A 12,782-nucleotide genomic window follows, 5' to 3' on the forward strand; every position below is an offset into this window, starting at 1 on the left:
CAACAGCTTGAGATATGAGTGATGGGAAATCTGCTCTGCCCAGAAAGCATGAGACAGAACAGATGTGAAGGGCCAGATGTGCTGGAAGTTGACAGTCCCTGGAAAAGGAGAGATCAGGGTGAGATCAGGGTGAGAAGCAATGCAGAGAGTGTGTGGGATGCTGCTCTGTTAGTTCTGCAGGTGATGTAATGCCCACCATTGTTCCTCCAATGCTCCTGTGTGCTAAAAGAAATGACATGAGATGTAAAGCATTAAGACAGGCAGAAGTGTGCGTAACAAAGCCGCATGATCGTAGTGCAGGATAATGTTTACTTTCTGTGAGCTTAAGCTTCTTTGTAGCACCTTTTGTGGAATAGTGTGAATGATGGAAAATGGGATTTCTTTTTATAATATAGACAATTTTGGTTACATGTCTCTGGTATGAATCACTCAAGATGGTTTGACATTGATAGTATACAAAATCTTAAATAGCAACTGCTAAACTGCTTAAGATCAGATAAATATGATTGCTGCATTTTTTTAAAGACACCCAGAGACACATCAGTCTTCTTCGTCCAGCCTTTAAAAAGTCTCCAGCTGTTTGCAGCTGCAGCACGAAGCAGAACAACACCTTGCAAAGCCATAAACAGCCTTGATACTAGCAGCTTAAACTAAGGGCACGTCATCCTCCAATGTCACTTCCTGAAAAGGGGTCATGGGTCAGCAATAAAGCTGGAGATGGCATGTTAATTCAAGCTCTGCATTTGTCCCTTAAGATGGAAGAGTCTTCATTTAAAATCTCATTGCTACAACCTTTGTGCCTTTTTTAATCAAGAGCCTTCTGTAGGTTAATGAACTAGATATAAATGGGGCATTTAATCTGTCCACTAATGAATTAGACTGAATGCCACAAGGCTGAAGCAACTTTGTCACTGTGTGTGTGTGTGTGTGTGGTGTTGATGATGACTGAACCGTATGGAAAGGCTGGAGTCTCTGTAGTACATTTTACGGGGACTGGCTCGTCAATCTTTCTGTAACCAAGGGAAAAGTCAATAGCATTTCAAGTAGGAAGCAGGTCATGGGATTAAACACGTTCCTCTGTTCCTGTTTGTATAACAAATGACCTGTCAGATGCAAGAGGGAACTTCATCACCATAACTGCCTGACTATGATGTTCTTCCTTCCATGGATCAAGGAAGATATCATCCTTTGTCCCTATTTCTCATTTATACAATTTTTGTAGTTTTCAACAAAATTTTCAAAAACTTAATATTGCAGCTTTGGTATAAGAATTCAACAAAATAATTGTATTTATATTTTAGTATTTCTAATGTTTTGTTTAATTAAGCATGTTCAATGGGAAGTATTGCAAGTTCTGGCTTTTGCACACATGGGAGATTGTTGCCAGCTAATGCAGTTATACTTTATTGTCTGAAGTGGAACACCACACAAGTACACCACTCAAGTGAAAACCACTCAAGTACACTGACTAGTATCCAAAAATTTACTATGCATGAAATATAGTCACTTACATTACATACAGAGCTGAAATCAGACAACGTGCTGCAGCTCTGAGAATGTAGGCTTCATCACATCATGGCCATTGGCTTTGCTCTTGCTATGATCAAGGCGAAGCTGAGTCACTATAATACATCATTGCATGTGTACTTAAATGTGGCAAGTACTCAGTTAACATCTTGTTGTGTTTGTCTTAATTGTGGGTCTGTTTAAATCATAAAGCTAAGCAGCACAGGCCAGAACAGATGGAGTTAAGGCGCCTGTGTTTAGTGTCTTTACTCTGATAAAAGCAGCGTATGATGTGCTGTCATGGATTCTGCACTCACAGCTTGAGTATGTCTCTTCATACATGCATTTGATTATATTATTTCATTAGTGGCGAACCTTGGAGTTATAGAACCCGTAAAGCCTGAGTGTCAAACACGGTCCCCTGTGCTGCGTATGCACAATATGATCCCATGCTGGATATATATTTCATATAGTACTGTCACAGATCAAAAGCAGTTAAATGGACCGTTTTGATGATTTACAGACTTCTAGCTGCTTTCGTCTTTGTCTGTGCCTTTTATAGAATGATCCCCTGTTGTGTACTCGTTACTGACTACTGTCGCCATTATCATCTTCCCTTAGCTATAAATGAGATGACTTGAAGTGCACTTAATCTTGTCGTTGCTTTTTCTATCAAACATACAGTTAATATATGTTAGCACTTATTTTTACTCAAGCACTTTAACCGATTTATGCTCAGTCTTTCCTTTTATAGTGTTAAGACACCTGTACACTTTTTTTCTGTTTACTAAATGGAGGAAATTCATTTAAAGGTTATATTACAGTGAAGTGTAAACATTGTCAGAGCAGATCAGGCTGCTTGCTACAAAGGGGGTAACATCTGGACACTCGGGGGTTGGGGAGGATGGGGCTCCCTATGGGCTGCACTGTGCACCAGACAAAGAAGCCACAGAGCTGCTTGGAAGCAGCATGCTGGGAGGGGAACCCACAAGAGCACAGGCTTTACCCAGGCTGAGAGGAAGCTGGAAGAATCTGCCATAACTCACTTATAAAACAACATGAGTCCATGGCTGCTTTGACCTCAGGCTCACAGGCAGTGCAGTACTAGCAGCCTTTGCTCAATTCCTGCATTTAGAGAGGGGCTGCTTTTCTTTTATGTTTACTTTGAGAGCTTGATGGCTTCCAAATCCGCAAATCTTAAAATTGCAGGAATGCAGTTGTTTTTTGTTCTAATTTAGTTCCTCTCATTAGCTGGGCTTGCCCCTCCTTCAGTGTTCAGAATGTTTCCATATAGTTCAGACATGACTAATCCTTTCCGCCCTTCCATCATGAAATTTAGCAGAACCTCAAAAATACTAATTCCATGGGTATTATGATTCTCTATCCTCACTTCTGGACTGATTTCAAATGAGCCATTTTATATTTCTCTACAAATGCATTATTTCTTATAATCAAAAACTCATTTAAACATAATGCAGAATATATTGATAATTATATACAAATCATATAAAAGTTTAATTCATCCATCCCCTTTTCCCTTATCTGGATAATTTGTTAATAGTTTTTAAAAAAGAAAAATTGGATGGTAAAAAGTAAATTATTTAATTTAGTCTAACAATGGGCCTAATCTGTGACCCCAGAACAAATCCCTCCTGTTTCAGCTTTATTGAAAAGAAGAAGATACTCAAAACAATAAGTAAATTCTTTGTAATAATAAAAGCATAAAATTTAATGGAAACGACGGGTTACTCATTCATGTGTGCACCCAGGGATGCAACAAATTTTAGTGATAACGCACCAATTCACAAATCATAAATCACTTAGCATGCTATTGTTCATTAAATGGAACATGTTTCCCCAATTAGGAGTTGTCACAACAGGGCCTCCTCATTCAGAGTGCAGCGCTGTACAAAGGCCTCCCGTCGGGAAGAGTGGGTGTTTTTTTCTCTTCTTGCTTTGTTGTTCTGCTGCACCAAGGTAAAACTATTTATTCCCCTCTTAATTCTGCATGACATTTACAATCACCAGCTCTTTCCATTCTGGCTGTGATGCGTTTACAAGTGCTGTTGATTGTCAAACAGTGTTAGAAGTGTTCAGATCACAGGGTGCTCTGTAAGGACAGTGCATGTGGCCTTTTACGAGCATGTAGTGGCATTTAAGCAGGATGCAGCTTGTTTCTAAACAGAACATGATAAAGACTCATGGTTTTTTGTTAATATTAAGGGCAGAGGGACGACATGCCAAATGAATTTATTTTTCCCCTTTCAGAAGCCGTTAAAAAAATAATTAACCTCATTAACGCTGAAGCACCCATAAAACTGTTTTCAATTGGTGTCAAGATGCTGCATTATTTTCTTTATGTTAATCTGTTCATATTTAAATTTTAAAATAATGAAGCTTATGATGATAATTATGATAATGCGAAAATTTATATAGTGGAACAGGAAATGAGACAACATAATTTACATATTTATATTTAGACACAAGAACACAGTCAGAATTTTCTTCCATGACTCAGCTAAGCCTTATGTGAATTGAAGTGTTCCTCATGGATAATCCTGGGCTTATTTCAGCAGACGATCCTCAGCAAAGAGAGCTTTGCTGCTTAATTTACCTTGAAAGGAGGCACAGCTATTACGGTGCTCATTACGTGATGGTCCACTAACACTTTAGCCTATGGAAAATGTTGAAGTGAGATCCACTCAGCTAAGACATCCCAATTCCATCCCATTTTTTTTTACTTATGTTTATTGAGATGCCATGTCTCTGCTCTGGCCTTTCCTTCTCTGTGTGCAGGTGGGATATAGTGTGTGCCATGTACACTTCACAAAATGAGCACCACTCTATAAAAATAGGTTCTCTAGGGCTGTTTTTAATACAGACTGACACACAATAGAAATAAACTGTTTTAGTAATAGGAATTTGATCTTAATTCATGTTTATTCAGAGCATTTTATCAGACAGGAGACATCTGATGAATCAAAGCATTTATAACTTGTGAGTGGTTTGGCTATTTTACAATCTATCATTATATAGACTTGTGTTTTTATTGACAGAGTGTTTATGATGTGGGTTAAACACACCTGACCATTCAAATAAAAAAAAATGCTTCCAGAAGTTTCAAGGTCTGTTATAAATATATCAGATGTAAACAGTTTTGCTCTGTTCATATTTAAAGTTCATGATTGCTTAAACATGCAGTCAAATTTTCTGTCAAACAAGCTTTCATCTATATGAAGAGTCTCAAACCGGATTATTCAAACAAAATAATAGTTTGTTGAACTCATAATATTATTTTTAGTTTATTTATTTTTCATCCTTTTAATATTTCTGTATTTATATACAGCTTGGGCTTACTTATGCTTTCTTATCAATCAGTGATATGCTAAATGCAGTCCAAATTCATCCCACTTTAATTTAAGATGTAACCAATCTGATCTGGCAATGACTATAATTCATAATTTATTATTGGTTTAGAGCATGGGCTTCAGCTCAAAAGCACATCTGAGCCTCTTTACACAGCTTGCCCGAAACACAGGTCCATTTTTAATGCTTTATTCATGCAAAAATGTAAACAAGTCATACAATCTGTACAGCAGGTATTGGTTGTGTAATCATATCCTCTGTTTGTCAAGTCAGTGTAACTAATCATAAAACTGGATCCAGAGGTTTTCACTCTGTTTATTGAATCCATTTGCATGTAAACGCACACCTCTTCTCAGGACCTGCGTGTCTTTCTTAATCAAATTCTCAGAACACTGCCTCATTTTTGTTTCTCTTCAGTACACCATTTAGAGTTTATCTACCTGATCTTAGTAAGAGCACAGTTATTCATCTTGGAAGATGGAAGAAAGTCATAGTCAATTCATCCTTGGTGTGAATTTACATTTGGAACATGAGCCTGAGCTTAGTACGACTGTGACAGAGAGAGAGAGCTCTGGTTACTTCACCACAAATCCTGCAGTATGCATTAACTTCCAGCTTTAAGCTATTACAAGCTAAATAGAACTCCAGCGTCCTCTCATCTTTGGACCACCCTGGTTTTCAGCAAGTGATTCCGAAGGTCAGATGATGGAGGGCTTTCTCAGAGGTGTTGTCGGACTGATTATATTCCAGCATGAGGATGTGTGAGCACACACATATCTGCTCTCTCTCACACATGGTAAGATGAGAGGGAGAGGTGGCAGCCAGTGCCATGAATCACAGCTGAGACACAGGACAGCATGTCCCAGAACTCATTCCATAAACTCAGGGTTTCTGCACATGCATGCTACACCTTAATATTTATTCCAGTAACACGTCAACATTGACGTTCAAGGATTTTTCCTGTCATTAACCAATTAATCAATTAAACTTTGGTGACTGACTGATCACTGCTGAACAATTCACTGAATCAAGAAAATTATACATTATAATAATTTTTATAGAAGCTTGTTTCCGCCTCATTTAAAAAAAAATAAAATAAAATAAAAGATATTTGTGACTTTATTTCTCGGATTGAGATTTTAAATCTCATAATTGTGACTTTATATCTCAGAATTGCAACTTTAAATCTCAGAATTCTGAGTTTTTTCCTTGTAATTCTTGTATTTTTCCTCATAAATGCACCCTATATTTCATCATTCTGACATAATTTCTTCCAGTTACTTGCTATATGGTCAGGCATAACATTATAGAGTATTATTTTTGTTGTGGTTTCACAAATAGAGAGATACTGATTTTATTGGAGGAGTCACACACATAAAGCTAAGCTATGACACACATCTGTTTTGTTGTGTCTACGTCACGACGGATTACTCTGTAACGTTCTTTCAAGAGTCTGGACAACAACTGCAAAGAAAAAAGTCAGAATTCTGAGATATAAAGTCATAATTATCTTTTATTATGATTTATCACCTAAAATGAGTTGGAACAAGCTTCCATACATTTTTCATAATTTAATTGTGCCCAATTATATTTGGACATGGGTGCAGTCTAATTACAGTTCTGCTGCTAAATACAAGAAAATAAAAAAAATAATAAAAAAAACATTTCCATATTTTCCCCATGCAGTTACAGACAGTTGTCAAAGTTACTTAAAGAACTTTACATTTGTTTTCTCCTGAAACATTCCAGTGTGAGTAAGTCAGAGTGAGAAAAGTCAGAGTTCGTTCATTTAAGTAAACGAATGAAAGATTTAGTGCTGCATTGTGTTTCTTCTTTTTGGATGCATTTGCAGTGGTGCAGGATGCAACATCTTATAAAGGTAAATATTTTATAGACTTTTATAAAACCAAAGCCAGATATGTTTCCCCTGGTCACACCGATAAGTTGAGACTTATATTTCTTGTTGAGAAAAGTTGAGACTTTATATGTCTCAGTGATTTTAATGACCTTTTAAAGGTTTAATAAATGCCTTATAGTCTTGATAGACTGTGAATGTATCTAGATATCTGGGCATAATAACTACATATTTTTAGGTTACTCACAAAAAGTAAATGTGAAAAAAAATTAATTCATTATATTATTGTGTAGCAATTTTTATTTAAGAAATGTCATTAAAGCTACAATGCATGCATCGAGTCAGAGAACAAAAAAACTCTAGAATGATATATTCCTGGGTTGCTATGAATTGACCCTGACTGAACTATAATAATAATAATTTACAGTCAAAGCAAGGTCAGGGATGTGACCCAGCAACTCAGATATGTCAAATGCCATCATGCCAAAGCATCAGGCATGAAAGAAATTTGACTGCAATAACAAGCAATCAGAAAAGAGAAAGCATAAGAAAACTAACAAAGCGTCTGGAAATGAGGCAGTGAAAGAATCTGATATTTATATATAAAAAAACATTTATTTGTTTTTTAATTGGTTGTAAGCTGTAGACAGTTTATCCTCACTGCAGATTTGTGAGGTTTTTTAAGTAGAGGCTAATGACTGTAGCCGGCTAGTGACTAATGGGAGGTGTTCTTGTGTTTCATCAGTTCGGTTATACGTACTGTGTTGAGGTTTAGCTAGCATGTCTTTCAGCATTGTCTACAACTGATATCATTTCTGAAATGCATGGATCTGAATTTAATGTTGTTCCAGAAAAAAAATTATAATTCAACTTTAATGATTCATGCATTCAGTAGATATTATTTTCACATGATAGAAATAATCCAATGGATTATTTATGCTGCCTTCTTCTTTGAATGTTATTGCTCAAAGCAACCTAATTCAAACAAGTCACTTCTCATCAAGATAGCAACATGCCATGAGCGTTTCTGAGTGCATGAGTCCTCTATGTTACATGTTCATGTCTTCCTCAGTAAGGAAGTAAACATTCAGCCAGCAGTTGTTGTTTATGCTGTACCTGAGTCTGAGTGAGCAGAGAGCTTGAACAGAGCTTTTATTCAACAACCTCAAACACAACAGGTGTTTCTGATAAGCTGTACAGCTGGTCATGGTTCGACACGGAGAGCAAAGCACTTTCATAAACAAAACCAACCAGAGCCCAAACAGAAGGAAGTTGTCTAGAATGATGCAGAGAGATGACTTGGCTTTCTTCTATTGGAAACATCTTCATAGCCAGAATTGCAATCTGTTTCTTATAAGACATCTAGTATTAATCATTTCTTTTATAACATCAGTAGATTTTGTTCAGCATAATTATAAGTAAATGTGACCAAACTGTCAAATTTCTCTGTCAGTTTCCTTTAAAAATACTGTAAGATTTTCTAGTGTTTTGTGCTTATGTTCAAGCTTAAATAATCTGTCCATAAGAAAGTCTTCATTTTCTTTTACTCCCATGAACTGAGCCGGCTGCATGTGTTCAATTTCCTCTTGTGGATTTGGCATGTAGGCATGTGGTTATAGCCTAAATCCATAAGTGATTTAATTTGTATGAGACAGATGGAATTTGGGACATCTTTATATCTGAGAATCAGATGGTCCCATCCAATAGAAAACATGACATTAAAAAACACAATAGTGTCATTTTTAACAAAATAGCTCTAAAACTAATATACATGGTGAATGGTGCAATACTTTAATGTTTTTACTAGAGCTGTTGTAAAATTCAAGACCAGTCCAAGGCCAGGACTAGTGGAGATTTTTCAATACATAAAACAACTTTACTTCAACTTGGCTTCATTTGTTCATTGTCTATCATTAGGCTGTGTTTCATAGAAGAAGCATTTACTTCCTGTCAAACTTTATGTAAGAAAAGACAATACAACTACATTATATACATTACATTAATTTTTACAACTTACAGGTCAAGACCAAGACCATATATAGCAAGATGAATGGCCAAGAATGAGAAGAGTACAAATGCCAATCATTCAAAGACATTTCAATATACTGTAGAAAAACGTTCTCAAGAAGAGACTCTATCCCAAGACCTATAGCACTAGTATTTACTAGTATTTGAAATCATATAACATTGTTTTGAAATTTTACAGGTATCTATATATGCACTCAAGTATGATAGAATAGAAATACATGTATATACTGACCCGCAATCACTGCAACTCTATATTTATGTTATATATACAGTTATATATTTAAATATTAGACTGCATATAGCTAAACTGTTGCTATTTAGGGATTAAAAAATATACATTCCTTGTCCATCATTGCTGTAGCCCTATTGCTGTATTGAGTCTAAAAGAAAATTGATACCACAAATTGTTCCAGGTGTATAATGTTAGAGTTAACTAACATTACATGCTAATGTCTTGTGTAGAAAACTACCTAGCACTTCCCTGATATCTGTCACCAGTAGGCAAACCGACATGGCTTTCACTGTCCGCTCATAAATCTTTAGAAACAGAAACAACTACTCTGCAAAATTTTAAAAGCAAGAACTAACCTAAGGTCAAATTCCACACCAGTCCACACACAAACGTACATGACAACTTACACCTGCTTCTTTGATGTGTTGTGTGTGCAAAGTTTCACTTGGACACACACAACAATGGAAAAGAAGTGTGATCACTACAAGTGGTAAAAGAAATGGTATTTACTTTGTAGTTCAAAATATTAACAAACTTATTATTGTCTTTGCCACATATATCAATTGCCAGATATAGAAACTTGTTAACTGTGGTTATTATTTTTATCTACTGTATATGATAAAACATCACAGAGGGCAAAAAAAGAGGGCACAGTGGTTTGTGTCCCAATTTCTTTGTACTGTCAAAATGTCAAAAAGTAATGTCTGTGCCTGAATGTGAATTAAATATGTTTGTAACTTTGAGCTAAAGAGGTCACGACTCAAAATCAGCTAGCATTGTTCAACTGTATATGTCTGAAAATGATTGAGGTTCAATCGTTTCATCTTATTTTGTCGATTCATGCATACACAAACACTGCACTCACCTCTAGTCAGAAAATTACTCTGCTGAACGACTGAAGACTCTTTTCTGCATGCTCTTGCAGAAAAAAGGGACTGTTTTTAGAAACTGCCTGCACTAGACAAATAAAGCATCTCAAAATTTGGTGTCAACACATCTGCATTATGTCTGTGTTCTAAACAAGCCTTTTCTTTATTTTGGTTTTACATAATCATTCAAATTAAAACCTAAAAACAGCCATAAAATGTTCAAATGTTTTGTTTTATGTACAAGAAAAAAAAGGGAACTATTTACCAAACAGTATGTAAACCATGTTCTCTGTTCTGCACAGCACGTCTCCTCGCAAGCTTGAGTATCCACGGTATATAAGGATAATATTCACCCAAACCAATTCATTTTGTTTCTGTAGTCTACTGTTTTAATTCTAAGCCATGGCTTGCTGTGAAAAATGACTTATTTGCATTCTCTTTATCACCCAGCAGTATGATAGATGCCCCACTATGCAACCCCCACATCCACTCCTTCTGCTGCAAAACACTTCCACACTTTTAGCGTTCCATTTGCTCCTCTGTGCCATTCAGATGACTAAGTAATGCTACCATTATCAGGCCAGCATCAGTCCAAGCCTTTAAATATGATTGTGTGTTTTTTCATCGCTCAGCGGAGACCAGTGAACAACCCAGTATTTACGTAAGACCTTACTACTTCATCATCATGACAAAGTGCTCCTGTAGCCCTGTAAACGATTGTTTCCCTTAAGATACAAACAACTGGGATTATGCACCACTCTTTATTGATGCTTTCCACTGCAGAGCTGGTTAGGAATAAAAGGACCTGGGCTGATGTTTGTCCTGGCGCCTGCCAACAGTAGGAAATAATAGAGGTCATAGACAACAGAGCTCTGTGAGAGTCAGTAGCTGGAGACTCTCACTAAGTGAGAAGAATTTTCCTTAAAGAATTCCAAACCAGAGAAAATTGCTGGAATCATAATGGAGTATAAATCATCTGACTCTGTGTTTTATACTTCCTCTTCCTTCTCAGTACTGTACATCTTAGTTATCTGTAATAGAGTGAAAGCCAACTAGGAATAACTAGAAAAAAATTACCTCCAGCTTGATAACTATGTATAACTAAATCCATGCTTGATTGAATTATACATCAGTTTGTCATTATTTCAAACACAACAAGGCATTCCCTTAATAAAACGCCTCCCAAATATGTCACATAAATTTGACAGCATGTTTTGACAGCAGTGTGTGTATGTGTGTGCACCATCTGGATTTTAGCTCTGTGGACACTGTATCCACTTTATTGAGTCTGAAGATCTGAACATACATCAGTAGGATGCTTGCCTGTTCCCAAGGCTTTCACACGCTCTAGGGCACACCCATTCAAGCTAATGTTCTCTTGCTATGCTTTGAGTTTGGATGTTCCCTAAAACAAATTGATTTAATTGGGTAAAAGTAATGGTTAACCAAGCTCTTTTGACTAAAGAAGGCCAATACTGGAGCTAAAACAGGAGTAAAAACAAGTGGACTCTACACATATCCACCCAGATGAAGTACCCACAGAGTGCTCGCTCTATTTGTTCTGATGGATTTCTTAACCTATTCAGTATGACACTTAGATGCAGATCATTTCCATGTTGGCATTTATTCACTATCCACTCTTCCCACACCCAGGTCTGAGGCTAAGCCCTGGCAAGGCCAGAGCAGGCCTGGGTAAACAAAACACTAAATGAGCTCGCACACACTGCAATTAGACATACACAAGATGAGATGCAGGCTCTGTTGTAAATGGCTCTCATTAGCGACTATCCTTGATTGTGCATTCCTGTCTGCATTGGTGAAGTGCTCTCATAGTGCTCTCAGTTAAGAATAACAGTAGAATATCCTGCATGGAGGAAAACATGCTGTGGGTGGTATTTCATGCAGGACTACATTTCAATAAGTCACGCCAAGCCACAGTGAATTTCAGTCCCGATGGCATTTAGCGGCGTTGTTAATGTATTCTACAGAGTGTGGTTGGTTTCTTTCACTGGTTGAATTAAGGTGCAAATTTAGCCATTGACAAATTGTGACAGGTGGGAAAGGGCACATAAATTTGCCCTTAATTCTGTTCTGGGAAAAAACAAAGTGCTGAAAAAAATGGTGATACAGAATTTTAAAAAATACAAGGAATCATGGCCGATATGGTGGTCTGATACATATTTTTTTAAAGGAAAAAAAAGAAAACATGAGTGCATTTATTCTTTACCCAGACAAGAGGATAAATTGTGCCATTTGGTATTTAATTATAGGACACTTATAATTGCATTAAATGTCCCCTGGAGCAAATTTGTAAACGAGGCCAAGATTGGAAGAGCAGGCGCTGAGGTGATTGCTTGGGCTGCGTGTTAAACAATGAAATTAGCGTGCAGCGTTAAAGTAGATAAAAGCCACCTTGGGATTTTGATGAGTTGCTTTCATAGCACAATAGTCAAGACTGAAATGTGTCATTAGTTCTTTTTAGATTTTGACAGTCCAAAATGATCACTGAATTGTCTGAATAAGCCCTAGAATGATTGGATAGCCTTATTTTGAATAATAGAAATCACAGAAATTATTGAAGTCTGAGTGAGAGACTATTATTTAATTTCATGACACTATATCTGAAAAATGAAAAAGCTGCCCATTCAATGTGTCACATGTCAGATCAAGGCAAAATGACACTCTGAGAAAATCCACCAGAGGTTAGGTGCAAGTGTGTAGATGGTAAGTGTTCTGACTGATGACCGGAGAATTGGATTATACTTTATGCCCAATCCATAAAAAAAAAAAAAAAAAAAAAAAAACATCATCTACCTATACAGGTTTAAAGGTCAAACAGTCAGTCATAACTAGTTAGTACAGCTGAGCATACAAAGTTGATTAGGAAGTAAAAGCACATACAGTAAAAGCACAGTGTAAGACAATA

This window comes from Tachysurus vachellii, chromosome 8 (genome assembly GCF_030014155.1).
Source record: "Tachysurus vachellii isolate PV-2020 chromosome 8, HZAU_Pvac_v1, whole genome shotgun sequence".
NCBI lineage: Eukaryota > Metazoa > Chordata > Actinopteri > Siluriformes > Bagridae > Tachysurus > Tachysurus vachellii.